Genomic DNA, 25,835 nt, shown 5'->3' on the forward strand with positions numbered 1-25,835 from the left:
TGTTTTCCACAGCTTAAAAATGTCCTGAATGGTTGTGAGAGTCAGGGTGCTAAAATAACAACGCAAACCTGGAGGAGGCCGGGATGCCGACAGAAAGAGAGGACCCAGCCTGAACCAAGCAGTGGCCGCGGAGGCTCGTGGCAGCGCTGAGGGGAGGACGGTAGCCTCCTGCCTGTGGCTGCTGGGGCTCACATCTGAGTGCCACTGGCTTACCAGGACTCCGACTGGGCTTGCCAGGCAGTGGCCCTTGGGAACCGGGGATGTCCAGGCAGCCAAGGCCTTGCTCTCAGCCATGCATGCCACTGGCCCTCAACAGGCTTTCCTTAGGTCGGCATTTTAAACAAACCCCAGGGTGGGTTCTGGTGAGGATGCTCTGTTCTCTGTGCTGTCCTCTAACTGCAGGGACGCTGGGTCTGCAGCTTCCATGGGCTGGGCGGCTCTGGTTTGGGCCGGGGTGGATCCTGGCTGTGCATTCGTGGACATCAGCTTCTCTAGGGTTTGGGATGGGGGATGGTTTATCTCAAACCCCCAACCCCTCACTGGACCTCAGGCCTGCTGCAAAGCAGAGGCTAGGATTGGCTTTCCCTCGCTGCCCCATGCAGGCTGCGGACACTCCAGGAGGTGCTCCGTTTTCCCGCCCAGCAGTCACCATCACAGAGATGGAGGCCTGAGGTGCAGTCTTTTCCCCCTGCTTCTCTTCCTCTTGTGGGAATCACTGCAAATGAGACCACAGCAGCCTGGGCCTTGCCAGCAGCAAATGCTCAGTGGTAGAGCCAGGCGGCCCTTTTCTCCTGAAAGCCTTGTCCTGGGTCAGGCCCGGGAAGGAAAGGATGGGGACAGGAAAGGACGAGGCTGCGGCTGCCGTCCCCCAGGGCAGCCACGCCTGGGCAGCCCCCGGACAGAGCCTGTTTCAGCCCTCAGCCTTCACGGGGCAAGATCACAGGCCTCTCACCTGGCTTCATATAGCAGTGCCACAGAGGCCCCTCTCTGACTGCTCCAGGCTCTCCCTGACCCCTCCCTGACCTCTCTATGGATCTCGTGGGGACCCACAGGCCATACGACATTCCGAGGGCCTGGAACGGTGACTTCCCTGACACTTTTCTGTTATTTTAAGTAAAATAATACATGCTCACCACCAAGGCCATTTCTGGTTGAATTTTTTTGGCTCAGATTAGATAATGCTAAATTTTATGCTAATTTAAAGTGTCAAACAAGAGGCCAAGCCGCGGTTCTCCGTGGTCCCCTGCTGCACCGGGTTATGTAACTGTGTTTCTCCTGCTCGTTTGCCTGGCGCCGCCCAGGCCCGTGTCTTTTCTATTTTGGGTGTAGACGGAGGTCCTTCTGTCTCAGCTTTGGAGCACAAGGGTCTGGGCGTCCTTCAGTTAGGGGAAGGGCTTTGATCCCAGAGTGCCTGCGACCTTGTGGGGACAGCGTGATCATGAAATATGGAATTCAAAGGTTCCCAGGTTTGAGATGTTGACACGTGAGTACTTTGCCTTCACCAGTCCTGGAAAGACCTGGTGGGGGAAGAGGACAATGATAAAGTTGCCGTGTGGATGGGCGGCGCGTGCAGAAGGCAGGGCCTCGGGCTGCAGGGGGATGTGCTCCTGTCTGCCACCTGCCTCGAGTGGTCAGGCCGGTGCTGGGACATACCCACTTGCCCCACCCCAACCCGGACGGACAGTCCTTGTGCCGGGCCCTTCTCACGGGAGCATCTGTGGGATGCAGAGCCTGCCAGCACTGGCATGTCCACCTGGGGCCACTCGGCGTTTTGTTTTTGATGTCAAGGTGAATGCCCCTGTGTAGGTTCAGCAAAATGAAGGACTGTATATTAAGTGTGTTACACACACATGAATGAATGCCTGGCCTTGTAGAATGAGGAAACTCACCGTGCACCTACAAGGACCTGGAGAAAGAGAGAAAGAGGTGGGAGGCAGGAGGGGTGGACCGAGACCCCAGCCCGTGGAGCTCATGGTGGGTGAGGGGAGAGGAGAGATGCTCAGGAGAACAAAAGCCAGCCTGGCTGGTGGTGAGGTCATGGCCAGGGGAGCACCCAGTAGAAGGGGACAGCAGCTGTAAACAGTAAGGACCAGGAAGGGCTCCCTGCAAAGGGGCAGTGTGGCCAGGACTGGAGGGAGGCAGGGGCGTTGAGACCCGCGGGGGCATCGAGACCCCCGTGTGTCTGAGCACGGCCTATGCCTGCCCTGTGGCTCCGATGAGAAACATCCCATGTGGGCTGCCAGTGGACGAATTGCCAGCACCTGCCATCTCCTGACATCACTCTCCTTCGAGGCTCACTCTTCTTCACTCAGAGTTGCTCACGGATTCGCCTGTTCCCTCATTCACTCATTCGTTCAGCCACCAAATTACTCATTCATTCATTCATTCACTCACTTATTCATGCGTTGAACACCTGGCTGACGTTTTGGGGAGCAGGGCTGGGAAGTGCAGCACCCCACAGCGCTTTGTGGAGCACTGAAGGCCTCACACCCCTTGACCACCGAGCACCAGCCCCTGGGCCGTGAGCCAGCCAGGCTGTTGCCGTGTGTGAGACCCAGAGGCAGAGGTGGGAGCTGGGCCCCACGCTGAATTCATGGCCCGTGTGTGAGGCCCAGAGGCAGAGGTGGAAACTGGGCCCCATGCTGAATTCATGGCCTTTTGTCTGCCTCTGCCCACCTGTGTCTGTTTATTCACCCATCCCCTCCCTGCACCCCAGTCCCCAGCCCCACAGCAGCAAAGGCAGCCCCAGCATTGACACCTAGCAGTGGGGGCTGAACAGACCCCAGACAAGGAGGGGCCACCAGGAAGCCTCTGCCAACAACAGCCCCACTAGGCCTCCCGCTTCCTGTCTGCCCTGCCAGCCCTGGTCAGGATGGCATTGAGGGTGAGGGCATCGGGGGCCATGGCCAGGATGGGAGGAGGCAGCGCTGCCACCCACCACCCCCGGCTCTGGGGATCTGGACTCGGTGCCCATCCCACTGAAACCATCTGCTGTCCTGGAGCCCAGAGATGCCCGGGCCTGCCGAGGTGGGCAGCAAGAAGGTGCGATGAGGTGTTTCTACAGAAATAGCAGGCTGGCCATCCCACAGACAGCACAAGGACCTTCACCCTTGGAGGAATCTGCATGTCTCCTCCCTCCCAGAGAAAACAGGAGCTCCTTGTCCAAGTCATTCAGGGATTTTCCAAGGGAGAGGGAGTTTTTTATTGTTTGTTTGTTTGTTTTCAGAGTCTTGCTGTGTCGCCGAGGCTGGAGTGGAGTGCAGCGGCATGATCTTGGCTCACTGCAACCTCTGCCTCCCTGGTTCAAGTGATTTTTCTGCTCAGCCTCCTGAGTAGCTGGGATTACAGGTGCACACCACCACACCCAGCTAATTTTTGTATTTTTAGTAGAGATAGGGTTTCACCATATTGGCCAGTCTGGTCTCGAACTCGTGACCTCAGGTGATCAGCTTGCCTTGGCCTCCCAAAGTGCTGGGATTACAGGCATGAGCCACCGCGCCTGGCTGGGAGGGAGTTTTTAAAGAGGTCAGACCTCTTCCTGCTTTTGGGGTGCAGAGCCAGCACCATCCAAGGAGATGCTGCGGGGTTGGGAGGGAGGACCGGGTCCATGCTCCCCAGTGGAGGTGCCGGCTCTGGGAGACACAGGGCCCCTCGCCCTGCATGCATGCACATGCGGCTTCTCAGGGCAGCTGGACTTGCTCTGTTCATGAGCTCTTGGCCTTCTGAAACTGCTGGTTAGAGGCCAGTTAGAATGCTTGGCCTAGAGAGGCCCCTGTTCCCCCATCGGAGCTGAGCTGCCATCTCTCATCAGAGGCTCGTGTCAGAAAGCCCTGGTGGAGGAAAGCCAACACTTGGGAAGCACAGGGAGGCAGGCTGGACCCGGCGTCCTTGCGGGCTGTTGGCAACACCGTCTGGAGAGGGACCGGGCCCTGTGCCCGCCAGTCCCCAGGGCGGGGCGGCCTGAGCTGGCCTGGTCTGCTGTCCTTGGGATCAGGCCAGGACTCAGCTCTGTGCCTGGGGGCCCTCTCCAAGGTGCTGACGACACCGTGTTCCAGCCTTCACTCCTGCCAGCCTGGGAGACCTTCGAGCGGCTTTAACAAACCCCATCGCAACTGGGCTTGCCTTGAACACAGCCCTGGACAATGGCTCTGTCTGGGTGTCTTTGGGAACACACGTCTTTTTACTAACTTCAGTCAGACCTTCAGCCTTCCTTGATCCAGCCTCTCTGTTCTTCCCCCGCTCCTCCTCCCCACCCCACCCTCCCTCCCACAGCAATTCCCCAAAGGAGCAGAGGCAGAGGGAGAGCCTTCCTCTGCTTGTCCCTTGAGAAGAGGATGTAGAAACGTCAGAGATTCTCCTGAGAGTTGCAGTTCAAGCAGGCGGGGAGGACAGACGTACTTGGGACACTTCCTGCTGTGATTCCAAACTCTGCCTGACCCAAGGAGGAGGTCTGCATGCCCCAGGCTGTTGACTGTGTGACACTGTGTTTATGCTGAAATATGGAGTCCCAGGAGGCTGGGCCATTTCCCTCTGTTTCTTTTCTTTTCTTTTTCTTTCTTTCTTTCTTTTTTTTTTTTTTTTAACACAGGGTCTCACTATATTGCCCAGGCTGGTCTTGAACTCCCGGGCTCAAGTGATCCTCCTGCCTCGGCCTCCCACAGTGTTGGATTACAGGTGTCAGCCAATATGCCTGGCCCCTATTTCCTTTCCCACTTAATGAAACAAAATATTTAGCTGAATAACAATTATTTCACTTCCTGAAGTCAACACGAGTCTATTTGCAAATACCTAGAATTCATTCTAGTACCAGGAGGCAAAACTGTGAGCCTGTGTTGGTCAGTGTGGCTCTGCTACTCGGCTTTTCATGCCACATTAGACGAGCATGTGCCCAGTACTGTGTCCCCTTTGCCCAGCATTCAGCCCTTGTCATTGAGAGGGGACAGATGCAGGTGGAGGATGAGAGCAGGCTGCCAGAGCTGAGTGTGGGCAGGGGTGGAGGCAACCTGAAGTAGACACTCTGCTGGGTGCTCGAGCTGCCAAACCCTGCTGGTAAAACAGAGATGCCTAAAGGATTTGGAGCCAGACAGGGAGGCTGGGTGGGGGGGGAAACAGCCCAGCATGGTGGGCTAGGGCATGGACCCTGGACAACTCATGTCTGGTGGAGTGCTGACTCTGCAGTGAGGGTGTGACCTTGGGGAGCTGAGAAGACTGAAGAGCTCATTTTTGAACCCTCATTCCTTTCTTGGTTTCCTCATCTGTAAAGGGGTCATGTTACCAGGGTCTCATGTAAACTCTGGCCACTTGGTCGGCACTCAGCTTCACAGGTGTTGCCTCGGTCCCCAGCTCTCAGGTGCCCGGGCTGGTGAGAGGGCACTGCGCCAGGCGCAGCAGCTCTGCAAAGGTGGTTACCCAGGACACCTACCCTTCTCTGCAGCTCAGCCTGTGAATTCGCACCATAAATTTCAATGAAGTCATCTTAAGAAGATCTCACTTGGTTCCTTCTCCTTCCAGAGGCGGGTGGGTGGGAGGCCCAGCTCCCCTTTCAGAGAGGACCTTCCTCACATGCCACCCTGTCCAGCCCCATGACGTTTTCGGTGACAGGGGCCTGGACAGATCCCTGGTTCAGAGCCCACACCACTGGAAGTACAGGAGACTGAGTCAGAGGCCAGTCAGGCCGGATGAGATCAACAGTGATTTGCCTCCAAGCCCTGATTCCTCCCTGAGGAATGCTCCTGAGAAAACGCTGGCTCCCACTCACAGCTGGAGCCTCAAAGTTGGTCTAGCGCTGACCGTGTGGACCCACGTGCTTCTGTCTGGAAAAGCCCCACAAGCCCCGCCCCATAAGACCCCGCCCCCTAAGACCCCGCCCCCTTAGCTCCGCCCACAAGGCAACTTCCCAGCTCCGCCCATCGCGTCTGTACCCGACAGGCTCTGCCGGGTTCCCCCCCACCGCTTCTCCCACCCACTCTAAGGACCCGCTCCTCCCCGCCCCCAAAGCCGCTCCTCTCACGCCCCCGACCCCGCAGGCACCGACTATTCTCAGCCCCGCCCCTCGAGGCCCCGCCCCGCGGCTTCCCGCCGGGGATTGCGGATGCGCCTCTGACCCTCCGGTCCGGGCTCTGGGCTCAGGTCCCACACCTCCCCGCGCCCCCAGGCCCCGCCGTCCCCCAGAGCCTGCAGCAGGCGCCGCGCAGGCCGCCGGGCTCCTCCGGGTGGGCCGGGCTCGGGCGTTTGGAGCCGCGCGCCCGTGGGGGGAGAGCCCACCCAGAGGCGCAGCGGGGCCGGTGGTGTTCCCCGCCCTCCCAGGGGGCCGCGGGCCCGGGGGCAGCAGCGGGGCGCGGGGCGGAGGGAGGCCCGGCGGGAACGGGCGCCCCCTTTGCACCCACAGCCGTGGAACGCCGAGGTCTCAGCTCCCCTACGGCGCGCGCCCCGAGACTCCGCAAGGGCAGTGCTGGGGACGCGGGGCCGAGACTCGAGGACGCCCGAGGCCGGGACGGGGTGTGGGGGCGTCCCCCAGGCTCCCGGGTCCCAGTGCAGGGGCTCGCGGTCAGGAGGTTAGGTGGATGGGTGAAGGGGAAAAGCGCGGTTCTAGCTGCCTGCTCAGGCTTGGGGCGATGTGAACGTCGGGGTTTGCACCTCGACCGCCCACCAGAACGCAGATACTTCTCAGCAAAGAGGAGCTTGGGGCAGCCCACTCCCCACAGAGGAAGGGAGGGGCCCGCTCCACGGAGGACCCGGGGGCTGGAGGAACAGGCACCCCCATGCCAGGCAGGACCCGAGGGATCGGTACAGGGCACGGGGAGAGGGGCCTGGGGGAAGCTGTTTACCCCGTGATCCTTTTTACAAACTTGTAAATCAGAGAGAAATTAATTCAGATGCTGCAATTTTTTCTGATAAACCTCGAAACATGTAAATATCAAACCCTCTTCCTTCAGTCACTAAAACAAATGGAAAACACATTTATTAGCATAGAGATGAGTTTAATCAAATCAGCCTGAGTGCAAATTAGCCACAGGAAATGCAATGAGCTGGGAATTAATTAGCAGCGTAATGATGATAAGATGGCCTGCTGACTGCCTGGAGGCCGCCTCTCCGCACAGTTGCCGGGCTCCTGGCAGCTCAGCTTTTCCTTTGCAAGAGGCCCTGAGCGGGGACCACTGGACAGCCCCCTGGACCCCTTGGAGAGCTGCAGAGGAGAGGCTTCAGGGGGATGCCTCCCTTGGGGGGCAGGTCTGTGTGTTCTAGGGGAGCCCAGCCTACCCTCCCCCGGGGTGCTCGTGGCTTCCTCTCTAGGGGGCCAGGGATGGGGAATGAGGCCTTGAGATGGTTTGAGGCCTTCGGGAGCCCAGAAGAGGGCCTGGCCCCAGGGCAGTCCGGCCCAGAGGGGGCTGCCTGCTCTGAAGGAGGGGCTTCCCAATGTAGAGGTCCCAGTGGCCCTGGGTCCCAGCTGGGAGTGGACTTTGGTGACAGGCAGCCCCCACCTGAACTGGAGGGGCCTCATCGAGGGTCCTAAATGATACTACAAATGAGACGTGCATTTCAAATCTGAGGGCAAGGCTGGGACCCTGGGCCCTGGCACGTGGGACTCTGGAATCCACCTGAGTGCCCATTCCTGCAGGAATTCCTGAGATTGCTTGGCACCTTGTGGGTTGTGGCTGGTACTGAGGTGAGCGGTTGAAATGTCCCCCAGGACCAGTCAGCTACCCTCCCAGTTGGGCTGGGTCCCCAAGTGTTCACAGGGCTCTTGGGAGGACCTGGGTGGCCTTGTGCGCCCCGGGGGCTGTGGGTCTACGGGTGCAGGGGCTCCCTGGAGGTCGGGGGCTCTCCCTGGGGCCGGCTGCAGCCCTGCGATGTGCCCTCCCCTCCCCTCCCTGCACAGGCTGGACACACAGGGACACTTCTTCCCCGGAGGCTTCTCCAGTCCCCAGGAATCTGTCCCCCACCTGTCATCAGGAAACTTCAGAAGATCAGGAATTTTCTTCTGGAGCTGCATTTTGCACAGTTTCCTCTTTTTAAGGGAGGAGGCTCGGAGTCTCCGGTCACCACAGCCGATTTCCCTGAAGCCTCCGCGGGGGGCCACCCCCACAGAGTCTTATATGCTAACAGTTCTTAAATTCGGAGTCCTGTGGGAAGGTGGGAAAGTTAGGTATATACACTTTTTAATGTTTTTGTTTTTGTTTTTTTGTTCTACTCAAAAAGTCATTGGTACCTAGGTAACACACTTAAAGAAAGGCACACTTTGCGGCTGGGCACAGTGGCTTACACCTGCAATCCCGGCATTATGGGAGGCCGAGGCGGGCCAGTCTCGCTTGAGCCCAGGAATTTGAGACCAGACTGAGTAACATAGTGAGACCGCATGTCTACAAAGAAAAAAAAAGTTAGCCAGGCGTGGTGGTGCGTGCCTGTGGACCCAGCCACTTGGGAGGCTCAGGTGGGAGGATCACTTGTACCCAGGTGGTTGAGGCTGCAGTGAGCCGTGATCAGGCCACTGATCTCCAGCCTGGGTGACAGAGTGAGACCCCGTCTCAAAATAATAACAATAAAATAAAGGCACATTTTGAGAACAGAAGATGTTTCTGAGTTTCACATTTTGCCGTATCCTGTGGACAGCTTATAGTGGGACCCCAGGGCAGATATTGAAGTTTGATGTAACTTGTGAATGGCTTAAAAAGTGGTAATTTCTTGGGATCAGAAAGCTGATTAAGGCAAGGCTGGGAGGAGTCAGCTTGCCTCTCTTCCACAGCGTCCGCTGGGGCAGTTCAACCCTGGCTGCGGGACCAATCTCCAAGACGTGAGTTGGCACAGCCATCAGTTCGTCTCCATGGATGTCTCCACGGGCAACCTGAGCTCCCACGTGGCATGGTGATGGTTCTGAAAGTCGGTGTTCCAGGAGACAGGAAGTGCCAGTTCCTTAAGGCCTGGGCCTGTGGTAAAATATGCATAACACGATTTACCTTATTAGCCATTTTAAGTGGTATTGAGTCTGTTCATAATGTTGTGCGGCCATCACGACTGTCCACCTCCAGAACTCTCTTCATCTTGTAAAACTGAAACTCTGTCCAAATTAAACAACTCCCATCCCCCCTCCCTCAAGCCTCGGCATCCACCGTTCTACTTTCTGTCTATGAATTTGACTAAGTACCTCACACCAGTGGAATCATATAGTATTCGCCTTTTTGCGACTGTATTATTTCACTTTGTATCAAGTCCTCAAATTTCATCCACGTTGTAGCATGGGTAAATTTCCTTCCTTTTTAAAGGCAGAATAATATTCCATTGCGTGGATAGACCACATTTTGTATAGTCGTTCATCCTTCAATGGATATGGGGTTCATATTAGCTGTTATGAACAGTGTTGCTATGAACATGGGTTCACAGCATGCACATCTGCTATAGGTTATCTTTGAGACCCTGCTTTCAATTCTTTTGGGGGTGCACTCAGAAGTGGAATGGCTGGATCACGTGGTCATTCTATTTTGAGTTTTTTGAGGGAGTGCCATCCTGTTTTCCACAGTGGTGGCACCATTTTACACCCCCACCAGCCATGCACGAGGGCTCCAGTTTCTCCACATCCTCACCAACATTTGTTATTTTCGGTTTTTTCTCACAGTAGCCATCCCAGTGGGTGTGAGGCACATCGCACTGTGGTTCTGATTTGCATTTTCCTCGTGGTTAGCGATGTTTCATGTGCTTATTGGCCATGTGTTTGTGTTCTTTGTAGAAATGTTTATCCAAGTCCTTTGCCCATTTCTGAGTTAAGTTTTTTGTTGTTGTTGAGTTTTAGAAGTCCTCTGTATATTATGGATATTAATCCCTAATCAGATATATGATTTGCAAATATTTTCTCCCATTTTCTGGGTTGCCTTTTTTCCCTGTTAATATTGTCTTTTGGCTGGGCATGTTCACTCTGCCTGTAATCCCAGAACTTTGGGAGGCCAAGGCAGGAGGATCACTTGAGGGTCAACAACGTGGGCAACATAGTGAGACCCTGTCTCTACAAAAACATAAAATAAAAAACAGCCTGGCACAGTGCTCCATGCCTGTAGTCCTAGCTTCTTGGGGGGCTGAGGCGTGAGGATCACTTGAGCCTAGGAGTTCAAGGTTGCAGTGAGCTGTAATTGTGCCACTGCACTCCAGCCTGGGCACAGAGCGACACCCTGGCTCTTAAAAAAAATAGTCTTTTGGTACAAAAATATTTATTTTTTACGAAGTCCAATTTGTCTGTTTTTTTCTTTTGTTGCCTGTGCCTTTGATGTTGTATCCAAGGAATCATTGCCACATCTAATATCATGAAGCTCTTGCCCTGTGTTTGTCGTAGTTCATTTGTGTGGCTATAAAGGAATACCTGAGGCTGGGTCACTTACAGAGAAGAGAGGTCTGTTTGGCTCATGGTTCCGCAGGCTGCACAGGAAGCATGGCACCAGCATCTGCTTCTGGCAAGGGCCTCAGGAAGCTTCCGCTCATGGTGGAAGGTGAAGGGGAAGCAAGGGAGCTAGTGCACAGAGATCAGACAGCGAGAGCATGGGAGCAAGAGAGGGGAGCAGGTTCTTTTCAACAATCAGTTCTTGTGGGAACTAAGAGTGAGAACTCACTCCCCCGAGAATAGCACCAAACTGTTCGTGAATGATCCGCCCCACAACCCAAATACCTTCAACCAGGCCCAACCTCCGACACTGGGGATCAGATCCCCACAGGAGGCTTGGCAGGGCCAAACCAACCAAATCCAACCACAGCAGTTTTCTTCTAAAAGTTTGTTTATGTTGAACATTTAGGCCTTTGATCCATTTTAGTTAGTTTTTGTATATCTTGTTGGGTAAGGGTCCAACTTCATTCTTTTGCATGTGGATGTCCAGTTTTCTTAGAAACACTTGTTGAAAGGACTGTCCTTTCCCCATCAAATGGTCTTGGCTCCATTGTAAAAAAATCATTTAACCATGTATGTGAGTGTTTATTTCTGGGCTCTCCATTCTATTTTATTTGGTCTATATGTCTGATTTTATGTCAGTACCACATTACTTTGATTACTGTAGCTTTGTAGCAAGTTTTGAAATCAGGAAGTGTGAGTTCTCCAGCTCTGTTTTTTTTTTTCTTTTTCAAGGTTGCTTCGGTTATTCAGTGTTCCTTGAGATTCCATAGAAATTTTAGGATGGGTTTTTCTATTCTGCAAAATATGTCACTGAGATTTTGATAGGGATTACATTAAATCTGTAGATTGCTTTGGATAGTATTGCCATTCTCACAATATTAAGTCAATACATGAACATGGGATGTCTTTCCATTTATTTATCTCTTCTTTAATTTCTTTCAGCAATATTTTGTAGTTTTTATTGTATGTCTTTCATCTCTTTGGTTAGGTTAGGTTAATTCTTAGTATTTTATTCTTTTTTATGCTATTATATGTGGAATTGTTTTCTTAATTTCCTTTTCAGATTGCTTGTTAGTGTATAGAAATACAACTGATTTTTATCTGTTGACTTTCCATCTTGTTACTTTGCTGAATTCATTTATTAGTTCCTGCAGTTTTTGTGTGTGTCATATTTAGTGTATTTTACATCTGCAAACAGAGACTTTTTTAAGTTCTTTCTTTCTAATTTGGATGCCATTAATTTTTCTTGTCTAATCACTGGATAAAACTTCCAGTACTATGTCAAATAGAAGTAATGAAAGCAGGCATCCTTCCCTTATTCCTGATATTAGACAAAAAGCTTTCAGTATTTCACCACTGAATATGATGTTCTTTGTGGGTTTCTGATACATGTATTTCATTATGTTGACATAGTTTCATAGTTTGTTGAATGGTTTTTATCATGAAAGGATATTGGCTTTTGTCAAATGCTTCTTCTGCATCAATTAAGATGATCATGTGGTTTTTTCCTTCATTCTGTTAATGTGTATTACACTGATTGATTTTCATATGTTGAACCATCCTTGCATTCCAGGAATAAATCCCACTTGGTCCTGGGGCATAATCCTTTTAATATACTGCTGAATTTGATTTGCTAGTATTTTATTGAGGATTTTTGCATCAATGTTTATTAAAAATATTGGTCTGTATTTCATACCATTGTGGTCAGAGAAGTTATTTTGTATGATATCTATCTTTTTAAGATCTATTGAAATTTAATTTGTAAACTAACATAGTCTATCTTAGAAATTGTTTCATGTGCACTTAAGGATGTGTAAGCTGTTGCTGTTGGGTAGAATGTTCTGTATATGTCTGTTATATCTTGTAGGTTTATTGTGTTGTTTAACTCTTCTGTTTCCTTATTTATCTTTTGTATGATTATTCTATCTATTATAGAGAGAGGATATTGAGGTCTCTAACTGTTACTGTATTAATAGAACTGTCTATTTCTTCCTTCAACTCTGTCAGTTTTTTGCTTCATACATTTTAATTATCTGTTGTTAGGTGTATAAATGTTTATAATCATTATATCTTCTTGCTGTGTTGAACCTTCTATTAATATATGATGCCCTTGTCTTTGCTCTTCTTGGTCTCTTTTTAAATTTTAAACTCTGTTTTGTCTGATATTACTATAGCTACCCCTACTCTGTTTGGTTGCTATTTGCATGGAATATCTTTTCCATCTTTTTACTTTCAATCTATTTGTGTCTTTGGATCTAGAGTGAGTCTTTTGAAGATAGCATATAGTTGGATCATATGTTTTTATTCATTCTTTCAATCTGTGTCTTTTGACTGGAGTCAAACCCATTTACACTTAAAGTAATTACTGATGAGGAAGGACTGGCTTCTGTCATTTTGCTATGTTTTCTATATGCCTTAGAGTTTTTGTCCTGCATTTCCTACATTAGTGTCTTTTGTGTTTAGTTCATATTTTAGTGAAATGTTTAAATTTCTCATTTCTTTTCGTATACAGTCTATAGCTATTTTCCTTGTGGTTACCATGGCATTACATTTAGCATATTAAATTTCTAATTTGGATTCATAGCAGCTTAACTTTGATAACATACACAAACTCTGCTTCTTTATAGCTCTGTCCCTACCCTTTTCAGTTATTAATGTCACAAAATTAAATCTAAACTAATAATTCTTTTAAGTGCATTAGTCTCAAATTATGTAGAAAACAAAGTGTGGAATTACAAACCAAATTTACAGTAGTGCTAGTTTTGACTAATAACTTTTTAAAAAAGTATTAGTATCTTAAATCATATAGGAAACAAAATTGCAGCTACAAACCGCTGTGGCAATAATGCTAACTTTTATAATTGACCATGTATTTGTTTTTATTGAGACCTTTATTTCTTCATACAGCTTCTAGTTACTGTCTAGTGTCCTTTATTTCATCTTGCAGGACTCCCTTCAGTATTTCTTACATGGAAGCTCTAGTGATAACAAACTCCCTCAGCTTTTGTTTATCTGGGAATGTCTTAGTTTCTCCCTCACTCTTGAAAGACAGTTTTGACAGATACAGGATTCTTGTTTGTTTGTTTTAAATTTTATTTTAGCACTTGGAATATATTGGCCCACTGTCGTCTGGCCTCCAAAGTTTCTGATGAAAAACTGGCTCGCAATCTAATAGAGGATCCTTTGTATGTGACAAATTTCTTCTCTCTTGGTGCTTTCAAGATTCCAGAGTCCTCCTGGAGGTGGAGTGTGGAGGGCACATGTGGGTGCACACAGTGGGCCACCCAGACCCCTCTCAGCACAGGGGTTTGCTAGCAGCTCACAGCTGAGTCTCTTTCCCAGGGCCATCCCTCCTTAGGGTCAGCCTCCATCCCAGGACGTGGAGCCCTGCCCCCTACCTCAACTGGGACAACCCTCTCCCCTGCCCCGCCCTCCAACAAAGGGTACTGCCAGAAAGAACCTCCCTATACTGGATTGAATGGTGTCCACCAAAATCGATGAGCTTCCCGGAACTTCAGAATGTGACCTTATTAGGAAATAAGGCCTTTGAAGAAATACTTAGTTAAGATGTTGTACTGAAGTGTATGGGCCCTGATCCAATCCCTGGTGTCCTTATAGGGAGACAAGAGAGACACAGCCACAGAGGACAAGGCCATATGAGATGGAGGCAGAGACTGGAGAGATGCGGCCACAAGCCAAGGATGCGTGGGGCCACCAGGAGCTGGGGGAGGTGAGGAACAGATTCTCCAGAGAGCCTGCGGAGGGAACCAGCCTACCAACACCTTGGTGCTGGGCTTCTGGCCTCAGAACTCAGACAGTGCATCTGTGTTGTTTGAAGCCTCCTAGTTTGGTCCTTGGTTACAGCAGCCCCAGGACACTCAGTCCCCAGCAGCCCCTGCAGCAAATCTCAGCGTCTCTCCCCCCATCTGTTTGCAGAGACCCCATCAACGAACAAATGCAGACAACTCTTCCTGGAGTTTTGCATTAAAGACAAGAAGCTGGGGGCACAGCGAGGGGGACATGAGGTCAAGGCGCTGCTGCTTTGTTAGGTAGGGGAGATTGCGCATGTTTGTATCCTGATGGGAATGGACAAGCAGCAGGAGCATCTGATGTCACAGCAACCAGGGGGCCACCCCTTAAGGACAGGTGGGCCGGCTTGCCTTGGAGCATGGGTGCTTGCTCACAGGCTCAGGGCAAGGCACAGATGCGGGAGGCACAGACGCGGCAGTGGGAGCAGCTGGGTCCATCTTCTCCCAGCTGTGGACACAGGTGGGAGGCGCGGTGCGTGCTTTCCCTGCAGGCTTCCTGTGCTTTGCCCCAAACCATCTCCCCAGGTCTGAGTTCCTCTGCTGGTCCAGGAGGGTCTCAGTGCGGTGGGACAAACTCGTTCCATTGGTGGATGGAGACACACCCAGTGTGGACAGAGGCTGCAAGCATCGGAGGGCGTGTCCACGCGGCAGTGTTGGTGTCATGGCCATAAGCTTGGCACTTCCTACAGACTCCAGCCTTGCATTTTCAGCAGCTGGAGCTGTTCACAGCATCCTTCTCACAGGAGTTTTGGGAGCACAACCAGGTGGGGTATGCTTGAAAGCCTTAGAGCGAGGACCAGCACACCCACCCTCCTGGTGTCCCATGCAAAGCTGCTGGAGGGGCTGCTGTGGGCTGAAATGTGAGCTCTGGGTGGTGCCTGCAGGAGCCCAAGCAGCTCCAGAGGGAGCCCCATTCCACTTGACCCCTTTTCCTTATGGCAGATTCAGCTTCCCTGGGGTGAAATCGAGGGGCATTTCCCAGTTCTCTCCAGGAGTATGAAATTTCCCTCTTGTTTCTGCCCACCTGAGGGGCTGCACTTGGACCCTGCCATGGGAAGAGGTCTGTTCCTCTCTGCCTCCTGGGGGACCCCCTCCTTGTGTGAGTCCCCTCTGAAGCCCTGCAGAACCTGGTCTGGGTCCTGAACAGTCCTGCCGAGGCCTGGCCTGTTGGACACAGATGCTCAAAATCTACTCAGAGCATGCTGGCCCCTGTGGAGTGGTTCCTGTTCCTGGGGGGCTGAAGTGAATGAGGTTGAGTGATTCCTTTAAACATTCTTCATGTGCTGGGCACAGGGCTAGGGGCTCAGGAACCAGGCGTGCAGAACACATGCACATTCATGGCCTCAAAGGCCGAGCTCACCATATGTGGACACACATGGACAAGGGGGTCACTGACCTGGGAAGGCTGTGAGGGGCACTGGTCAGGGCGGGAAGGCCTTCCTAGAGGAAGTGATGCAGCTGAGTCAGGTGAGAAGAAGTTAAGGAGCACTGTTCCTCTTCTTGGGACCTTGGGCATGTCTGTGTCCCCACCTGTAGCAGAATAAGGTGCCATCTATGGATGTGGTGCTGTGTGGTCTCATGTAGCCCCATCCACGGCCTGACCTTCCTGAAATCCATAAACGCTGAGCTACAGATGTCACATGTGTCCAAGATCACTGGACAGAATTAGCATGCCTCAATGAAAATGAACTACGTCCCCAAGTAATGGCACGATTGCAGTTAAACTTATGCAACTTCAGAAATAACGGCAGATAAAGGGCTAGAGACGTAGAAACCGTGGCTGGCACGAGGGAGGAGCTTAGTGAGCCATGGGATGAAGGAATGTGGTGCCTGCAGGAGCCCGAGTGGCCAGGAGCCCTGCTCTTCCCACCGTGGGACTCCTATGGCCTCCCCATCACTCCAGCCTCCTCCTGGGGCTCCTCTAGCCCCTCTAGTTGGGAGAGGTTATCCCCCAACAGAGACACAAAGTATCAAAAAGCCAAGCATGCTTTTGTTTCCTGTTTCCATCAGGTGTTTCTCTGATCCGTAAGAGCCTCCTGCCCGTTCATCCATCAACAGCCTCTGGGGACACCTTCGGCAGCAGGAATCACTGGTGTTGGGTACTGAGTTTGAATTTCTGTGCCCACCTCTGTGCTGGCATGAAGGGGCTGGCTATGTGGAAGCAGAATGTGGGGCCCTTGCTTTAAAGAACTCAGAGGCTGGTTGAAGGGGTAAACCTCACACCCCCAAAATTGAGAGAAAACATCAGGGGAGCTGCCTGTGTGCACCGCAGCACCACCTTGCTCTCTGGGCTTCAGCACCAGGGAGGCGGACAGCTCCATGCACTGCGGCCGCCACCGCCCATCCAGGACTCCAGCCCTCCCCGCATCATCGCTCTGCTTGGCTGTCAGGGGAGGAGAGCGGCTGCTGCTGTGCATGGGTGCTCGGGGGCGGTGGGGGGTGGGGTGCAGAGGAGGCACCACCCTACCCGGGGCCATCACCAACCAATGGGGATGGGAGCGGGTAGATAAATGCCCCAGCCTCCCCAGCGTCGGTGGACAGTTTGGAAGTGCATTCTCCATGGCTTCCCAGAGGGCCCCCAGCAGGCCTGAGCAGCAGCTCTTGTGAAACTGCCCTCCATGGGCTGCTCTCTCTTCCTGTCTCACTGTGTGCTCCGTCCCTCATTTCAGCTTCCTGGTCTCACATCCCAAACACACTACCTTCGTCCAAGTCCTTGTCTCCACCAGGGCTTACATTTGGGGTGCCTAGAAAAGGAGAGAGCATATAATCAATGCCAGGGTGAGTGGGGGGACACCCAGAGCCATGAGGTCCCAAGGAGGGGGCGATGGCAGGGTGGCCCATGAGGCAGGTGGTCTGGGCCCAATCCCCGGCTCAGGATGGACAGAAGGCAGGAGCAGCCTCTGTGGGGGCTGGTGACAGTGTGAGCTGGCCCAGCAGTGGGTGGGCTTGGCTCCAAGGGTGCCACAGGGACTGTGAAGCAGGCTGGAGAGGGTGGCGAGTAACCAGTGGGAAAACCAGGCATGGCACTGAGGCGGGCGCGTAAGTTCAGCCCTACACTCCTCCTCCTCCCGGCTGGACTCTCACGTGGATCTCTCCTTCTGGCTGTGCAGGTTGGATCTATGAACACGAGACACAGAAACACCAGCTGGAGGAGCCCAGGAGGCCCAGCAGGTGAGGATCACTGAGTGCCTGGACCAGGGCTTCAGGGGGTTCCAGCCGAGGCTTTGTGAACCGGATCCTGGGTCACCGAGTAACCAGACTGGTCTCAGGAGGTTCCAGCTGAGGCTTTGTGAACCGGATCCTGGGTCACTGAGTACCCGGACCAGGGGTTCAGGAGGTTCCGGCCGAGGCTTTGTGAACTGGATCCTCCTCTTTGCATTTCAAACAGCGGGAACCATCTTAGTCCATGGGCCACTGAGTGCCCGGACCAGGGCCCCGGGGCTTCCTGACAGCAGGAAGAACAGGAATCATTCAAACCCTGGAGCCCAGAGGGCAGGACGGGAGCGGCCTTTTGTCCCCCGCGGGCAGGCCAGGGAGGTGGACAGGCCGGGAGCCTGAAGCCTGAGCAGCCGGAGGCTCGCTCATTCTCCCATGGTCACTGTGTTCCTGGAGCCCCAACAGGAGGCCAATTGTCCCACGGGGCGGTGCCTGGTGGGTGTGGTGTCTTGGCGGCAGCCACTGCCTGGCTGTTCTCAGGATCCCAATCCCAGGTGAAGGCTGCAGTCCTCTTGCTGTGTGTGGACGATTTAGCTCCGTGGGCGGCCACCTTGCCATGGGGCCACAGCAGCCATTCCAGAGGCTCCCCCGGTGCCCTCCTCGCTCAGGGTGGGGGTGCTCCCGGGTGTAGCCCAGCTGAGGAGTCTCACTCGCAGGAAAGGTGGCGTGTGATGGGCTGGAGCCGGCCTGCGAAGTCTGCCTGGTGGCCATGGCTCAGGGGCCTGTGTCTCCCGGACGCCCCCAGCGGGGCCTCTCTTGAAGGGACTTTGTGCTCCTGCCAGGAGAAAACAGCCCTAACAGCTGCCTCCTGGGCCATTTCCAAACATTCGTGTGTCAGGCCAGAGAGCGCCAGTTCGTTGCCCTTTTGGGTGGTTCCAAACGTGTGGAGTTGGGGCCCTGGCAGCTTCGGGCCACCAGCCCTCCTTCACTGAGGCGTTCCTCATCACCAAGCCTCAGCCAGAGATGTTCAACTGGAAAAACAATCACGGACCCCCGTGGGGGAAGCAGCTTCTGGTCTGGGGACAGTCATGAGCTCTGCATGCAGCTGCCGGTGTCCCTTCTCGGTGCCTGGCGGGTATCAGGGCTCACCCTTGGCCTGGCCACACCTACCGCCTCTCAGGCCCACACCTCTTCCCGGAAGACACCTGGAAGCTTCAACACCGGCTCACGTCCTTTCCTGGAAGAAACCTGGAGGCTCTGACGCCGGCCCACACTCCTTCCCGAAGAAACCTGGAGGCTTGGACGCCGGCCCATACCCATTTTTGGACACCAGAGTCTTCAATATCTGTGGTACCAGCTCCTCAGCTCTCTCTTCCCTCAGCATCCCACTGACCCGAAATTCCAGGAGATCCCAAGATGGGCCAAACACAAAACAAGAAAACAACAAAAACACCCTCTCCAGAAAGTAGAGAGAGGAGGCTCGGAGTGAAGGTGTGAAGTGCTGTGCCCGGCACCAAGTTCATCCAGACAGAGCGGCTCCTTCCCATCTGAAGCTCCCATTTTCCTACAGAAATGAGTTCCGACATGCACTGCACAGCTGCTCTCTCTCCGCTTTGCAAAGGAGGAACTCATGATGTCTGATGAAAATCCACTCTGCTCTGGTCTGAGCTGGGACAAATCTTCGTTTGTCCTCTGCCTGTCCAACCCAGCCCTCGCCTGCAGGGCATCTCAGAGCCCAGCACCTTCCCTGACACTCCGCTGAGCCCGGAGCCACTTGGAGCTCAGGAACAGCAGAGGGAGGGAGGCCACAGGGTCTCAGCACAGAACCAGCAAGTCCGAGGCTGGACATCTGAGCAGCGGGTGGTTGACAGGGTCCATGGGCAGACCCTGCGGGCAGAGGACCGGGGTCTCTGCCTCACCCGCTTCCACCGCCCTTGGGTGCACCTGGCCAAGGCCGTCAGCAAACCGAGCCAGGCCTGTGTCCTGGTTCCCTCATGGGCTCATGATCCTCCTGCCACCCTGTGAGAGCACCCCCGTGCATGCTGCCTGCAGCTCCCAGCCGCAAACGGCAGAGGCCCAGTCCCGTCGTCACACCCTCGTCCCGCCTGGCTTTCAGCGACGTCACCTTTGCCTGGCAACATTCAGGCGGGGCTGCTCAGGCCTGCTGATTCCATCATTTAAAGACGCCCATTTCTTCCAAGCCAGGGATTTTATGACGCTAAGGATTAGAAGCTGTTATCCCAACCAACCCTGGAGCACTCTATTCTGATTTGATGGTAAGCTTCACTAATAAACTATTTAAAACATATGCTAATTGTGTTTATTGTATTCTTTAATTATCATACGTATCATTAAGGATGTGCTTCTCCTGGAATCCGAGGGCCTTGCAGCCTCTCCCCGCCGTGTGTGCACGCGCGCACATGTCTGTGTCTCCATGCGTGCCTGTCTGTGTGTGTGTGTGTGTTCCTAGTGCACAGAACATTTACCTTCTACAAATTAGAAGAAACATCTGTGGGAGCCTGTGGTCAGTTCGGCCTTCATTTAAAGTGAGGATTTAGACAGTCTCTGAGCTTTGCCACCCCTGGAAGCAGAGGCAGGAAACGACCGGATAAAACAGAACTATGCGGAGTTTCATCCTGTCATTTATTTTGAGTCTGACTACAGATCATTATTTCTCATTTTGGATTTCAGACGGTTTGAAATGCAAGTCTAGCTGCTCAACCAGGGGGCTCTAGAAAGAGGTGCCTGGCTATCACTCAAGGGGTTGTGGGAGCCCAGGACGGTCGGAGGCGCTAGGAGCTCTGGGATTGCCTGTGAGGCTGCGCAGAGACAGGAGTTTAAGATGAATGAAGCATCCCAACCTTGCCCTCTGGGAATGCGCTGTGTTTAAGGCTCCCCTAGTCCTCTCCCGGGTGCCCCGGACCCTTCCCAAGGGCTGCTCTCCCTCTCACCGAGAGCCCCCTTTGCCTCCGACCGCACCCCTGTGCCACCTGGTCACCTGCGTTCACGTCTGCAGGTCGGCCTCTCTGGGGGGACCCACACAGCATCCTGCCTCACTTCAGTAGTGTTTCCATTCAGACCAGATGTCCAGCCAAGGACGTTCTGCTCCCAGGTAAGACATGTGCACCTGCCTCATCACCGTGGGCCAGTGCAGGGCCTGGCAGGAGCTGAGGGTCCTGGCACTGCTCAGGGAGGGTCCCGGGGCCCTGCAGCTCACGTGGTCCTTACCAGAATCAGGCCCTGGCCCTGCGGACTGGCCAAAAACAGGGCCGAAGCCAAGCCGCGTTCCCGTGGGTGGACGTCCACTTATTAAGAAGGCCTGTGTCCACAGGAGGCGTGATTCTGGGCATGTGTGCACACGTGTGTGCGTGTGCGTGAATCTGACCAGAACACCTCAGCTGTTCTAACAGCCTGCAGTGGGCACAGGGGTCTTTCTGGAGGAAGAGTGCTGTGCGGCTGTCCTCCCTCCCCTGTCCCAGCTGCATGTGGAGAAAGAGGGGCTGAGGGACGTGAGGGGGTGGTGCTGTCGGCCGGGGTGAGCCCAGCTGTGGCTGCACCAGGTTCATGACCCTGTCTGTGGCATCCAGAGCTCACTCTGATTGCCAAGTGCAAACACCGGGCTGAGTGAGGCACTGATTCTTAAGGGCAGAAAAAATCCTGCTGAGTGCTCAGCAAGGGTGTGCACAGACGCTTCTGGGCCCACTGGGTGAAGGCACGCAGGACCCCTGTGACTCTGGGGTTGACCCTGCTGGGCCCAGGAAGCAGCGAGCAGGAAAACAAGCCTCACCTCCGTTGGAAGTGGGCTTCCTGGTGCGGCGGTCCCCACTCCCCACCCTGCAGCCCCTCCTCACGTCTCTGCTCTTCCCGCTGCCACCAGGCTCCCGGGACGGGGCCCTTCTTCCTTCTGAGTTGTTTTTCAGGGGCTGCGCCAGGGTCCCACGGACACCTCGCCAGAATCAGCTGGGTTCCCATGGGAAGGGGAAGTGCCGCTTCTGCATCCCCGCACCCTTGCCCTCTGTGTGGTGTGGCGTGTCTATCCCGACTGGCAAGGCCGCGAGCCCACAGTTTGCTGCTGCTCCTTCACCGTCCATGCTCATTCCTCAGCCTGGTACAGCCCCAACCCCCTCCCACCTTTGTGTGGTTCCAGGCCCATGCATGACACGCGTGTTCCATTTCCACGTGCTACCGGCCCCAGAGCCCATTCTGTACACACTCGTTTTTACAACCGCTTTTTAAATCAGCGAAGAGAGGAAAGGAGGTGACTCTGCGCTCACAGCCTCTTGTAGCTGCCTTTCCCGGGCTCTGTGTGCCTGGGCTCCAGTCACCGTCGGGGCCCCGTGCCTGACCCCTGGGCAGCGTCCTCTTCCGTTTCTTACGAGGTGGCTCCATGCCAGGGCAGCCGAATGCCCCGGAGAAATGGGCAAAGGTGTGCAGAAGTTATCCGTGCCCAACGGGAGGGAGCACGGCCCCAGGTTTACCTGCTGTGCCTTCCAGGGAACCCCTTGCAACCTCAGCCTGCAGGGACCCAGGGCGTGGGTTCTGGATTTAGACAGGCATGGGCCTCCTCGCGTCAGCCGTGTAGACTTGGGAGACGCATTCGTGTCTGGACGCAGTTTCCTCACCTCCAGACGGGAATGGCTGCAGCTCCGTGATCACAGGTCAGCCAGGATGAAGCAACCCCTCCAGGGGAAGCCTTTCCTTACAGGACCAGGCAGGTGGAGGCTCTGAGCAGAGGCTGCCATTGTTCCTCTTGCTGCAGTGATGAGCGTCTCCAGCACCTGGGCTGCAGCTGTGGTGTAATAGGTGAGATCAGAACACCTGCCCAGCACCGGGCTCAGGCTCAGAGCGTCCTGAGAGTGGAAGGGGTGGGGAGGCTGGCGGCGGTGGTGGGGAGGCGGCAGCACCTGCAGGCTGGGGTCTCAGGCAGCCCCCGGAGCTTGCTGGGAGAGGGTCCCGAGCTGGGGACCCAGAGCTGACTTGAGCTTTGCTGATGACAGACATAGCTCATCAGACAATTGTCACCCAGGCACCTGAGAACATGGTACTACTCAGGGAAGGGCACATGGGCATCAGCCAGCCTGTAAACACACCGCAAACTCTATAGAAGTAATTGATTAGTAACTACCATGTAATTGCAGGGTAATCACATGGTTATTTTTGCTTTGCAAATTAAAGTGTTACTATGAGATTGAACAATTATGCAGGGTAATTATACCCTGATTCACATGCTAACTCCAAGTAAAATCATCAGGTAAACCCTAGGGTGGGTAGTTACTGTACAAATATGGAGTTGTTGTGACCACATCATTATACATTAATGGGAGAGTAGCTGGCCTCCTGTGGGATAAGCCTCCCACTGCACCTGACCCTGACTTCCCTACTGAGCACAGCCAGACCCCGAGAGCAACACCGGAAGCCCAGAGGCAGGGCGCCCGGAGACCTCGCACCAGGGGACCTGCTTGATGGGGCCCGTTTTTGAGAATGAAGCACATTTTGAGAAAGTTGTTCTTTTCCTAACACGCTGGGGTTTCAGCAGGGCTGGCTGCCAGCACATTAGGGTGAGAACTGGCTGCAGAGACTGCCTCTGTCACAACCTGGCCTGCAGGCTGGGCCACCTGCACCACACCTGTGCCCCAGGCTGTTCAACTCACTTGTGACTTCGGCCTCACGGCAACCCCACAGGTAACCGCAAGAGTGGGAGGCACCTGTGTGTCAGTCACGCCACCCCCAGGCCCGGAAAAGTACCAGCACCTGTCAGGCAGGCCTGCGTCCTCCCGGAACTTAGTCAGTCACACACATGCTGCGATGAGCCACACCCACCCAAGATGCCGTCTCTGTCCCTGGGTGCAGGTGACCAGACGGAGGCCGGGGAGATCGTCCCTGGGTGCGGGCGACCAGACGGAGGCCAGGGAGATCGTCCCTGGGTGCGGGCGACCAGACGGAGGCCGGGGAGATCGTCCCTGGGTGCGGGCGACCAGACGGAGGCCGGGGAGATCGTCCCTGGGTGCGGGCGACCAGACGGAGGCCGGGGAGATCGTCCCTGGGTGCGGGCGACCAGACGGAGGCCGGGGAGATCGTCCCTGGGTGGGGGCGACCAGACGGAGGCCGGGGAGATCGTCCCTGGGTGGGGGCGACCAGACGGAGGCCGGGGAGATCGTCCCTGGGTGCGGGCGACCAGACGGAGGCCGGGGAGATCGTCCCTGGGTGCGGGCGACCAGACGGAGGCCGGGGAGATCGTCCCTGGGTGCGGGCGACCAGACGGAGGCCGGGGAGATCGTCCCTGGGTGCGGGCGACCAGACGGAGGCTGGGGAGATTTACCCAAAGCCCACGTTGTTATGCGGCGCAACACTCAGCTCCCAGTGTGCCCTCAGGACCGCGGGCCAGGCTCTCAGCCGTGTGCTGCTGGCATCTGGGACCGAGGGTCTTGGTGGGGGCCGCTCTGACTGTGGCAGCGTGGCAGCTTCCCCGGCCTCACCCATGGGATGGAGACAGCATCCTCTCCCTATTATAGGTTTAATTATAACAATTAAAAATATCTCCAGACACTGTCAAATGTCCCCCGGGGACAAACATTGACTGGTGATCTGGCTTTTACAGGAAAAGGTTGCCCACGCTGGGTAACGACTGGAGTATTGGCTCAAACCAAGTAGCTTCAGGAAATTGAAAAAGGGGTTTGTGAGTGACTCAGGGATCTGATAAGTTAAACTATTTCCAATATACACTGGGTGCTATAAATTCATTACAGGTATTAAACGCCAAGACCAGGAGTGCTCTCTAAGCCATCAGTGAGCTGCCAAGGTGGCGGGGGCCACATTTGGGAGCCCTCAGGCACATGTTCTGCTTGGGAAGTGCCTGGGGTTGAGGGGGCTGCACACAGTAGGTGCTCAGGCACACAGTAGGCTCTCAGGCACACAGTAGGTGCTCAGGCATGTAGTAGATGCTCATGCCAGGCCACTGAGACTCATAGGCCCTGTCATCAGCTGAGCATGTTTCTTAGACGAAAGACCTGGCCGCCCCTCCCCCCCTCGCTTTTTTTTTTTTTTTTTTTTTTTTTGAGATGAAGTCTCACTTTGTCACTCAGGCTGGAGTGTGGTGGCACGATCTCGGCTCACTGCATCCTCCGCTTCCTGGGTTCAAGCAACACTCCTGCCTCAGCCTCCTGAGTAGCTGGGACTGCAGGAGCATGCCACCAGCACGCCTGGCTAATTTTTTATATTTTTAGTAGAGACGAGGCTTCACAGTGTTAGCCAGGATGGTCTCGATCTCCTGACCTTATGATCCGCCCACCTTGGCCTCCCAGGGTGCTGGGATTACAGGCGTGAGCCACCGCGCCAGGACCCCAAGGTGCTGGGATTACAGGCGTGAGCCACCGCGCCCGGCCCCCAAGATGCTTTTACATTTCCACTGGACCGTTGCGGGAGGCGTTGGCTGGGCCGCCCTCCAGGACACTTCGTTCCCTCTGCTCAGGGCATTCTCAAGGCCTCAGCGACACTTGGGCCAGCCTTCCCTTCCCCAGGACACCTGCCCGTTCCCATCCCTGGATGTCCCAGGCCCCAGGAACCCCTGTGCCAGCCATCCTGGCAGCCCACCTGCCCACCTGACACCCTCCCCACACCAGCCTGGGATCCACGGAAAGGCGCGGATGTGTCACCCTTGGGAGCCAAGGCTGCACTGACACCGGGGTCTGTTGTGACCTCAGTTTAAGGGCAGCAAAGCTGTGAGCCAGGTGAGGCGTCTTGGCCAGCTGGAGGCTCTCCTGGGACACGGTGGGGAGTTATTGGGGAGGGCCCAGCATCCCCTTGAAATAGAGTGTTGGGACCTGAAGCAAGAGTCAGGGATACCGGCCGTCCTGGCTGGTCTGAGTGCGGCCCGAGGGGCTGGATGATCCCTGCAGCCTCCTCCCCTCTCGGGGCCTGGGTTAGGAGAGGGCCAGGAAGGTCCTTCCAGCCGCAGCATCCGTGTCTGCCTGTGGACAGAGGCAGGCCTCGCCCCTGGCCCGCCTTCCTTGTAACCTTGACCTCACGAGAGACCCCGGGGTGGGGCGTTGGTGGATGGTGCCCTGCCCTGCATCGCCCCAGGGCGTTGGTGCCCTGCCCTGCATCACCAGCAGCAGCGCTCTCCTTGATTAAGCAGCAAGGCAAGGTGGGTGCTGACTCGGGGTCACTCACAGACCAGAAGGCAAATTGCAGAGCCGCACCCTGTAATTTAGTCAAAATGAAAAGGGCAGGAAGGAAAGGTCAATACTGTTTTAAATTAGTCTAACTGCTCCTTTATGTAGAGGACACTCTTGCTCCAAAGGACTGGCAATTTAGCAGTTGGGAAGAAAAGGTCAGGCTTCTCGGCCCTAGGGCAGGTGATAAAAGCCAGCTAAATTTTTGGAAATCATACCTGCAGGTTGTCAATTCTGGCAAATTCTGTACAAATTAGTCTACTCAAAGGCTTAAAGAGAAGGCGTTGCAAACCTCACTGGCAAGCCAGGTGGGCTGGGGTGGGATCACCCATA

At 54.4% G+C, this 25,835-nt stretch overlaps 1 long non-coding RNA gene across 7 annotated transcripts; it reads left to right on the top strand.

Annotated features, from left to right (window-relative positions):
• Positions 1-1,336: 1,336 nt before the first annotated feature.
• Positions 1,337-19,639, top strand: LOC109024304 (uncharacterized). Of its 7 annotated transcripts, none has more exons than XR_008674437.2 (7): positions 7,615-8,146; positions 8,744-8,929; positions 13,985-14,096; positions 14,303-15,426; positions 16,186-16,274; positions 16,845-16,953; positions 17,286-19,639. It is a non-coding gene; the product is annotated as an uncharacterized lncRNA (long non-coding RNA). The 7 variants fall into 7 exon arrangements; XR_010132338.1 differs by having other exon boundaries at positions 14,303-14,512; positions 14,701-16,274; XR_010132339.1 differs by having other exon boundaries at positions 14,303-14,415; positions 14,701-16,274.
• The last annotated feature ends 6,196 nt before the right edge of the window (positions 19,640-25,835 follow it).

Source organism: Gorilla gorilla, chromosome 21 (assembly GCF_029281585.2).
Source record: "Gorilla gorilla gorilla isolate KB3781 chromosome 21, NHGRI_mGorGor1-v2.1_pri, whole genome shotgun sequence".
In the NCBI taxonomy this organism is placed as follows: Eukaryota; Metazoa; Chordata; class Mammalia; order Primates; family Hominidae; genus Gorilla; species Gorilla gorilla.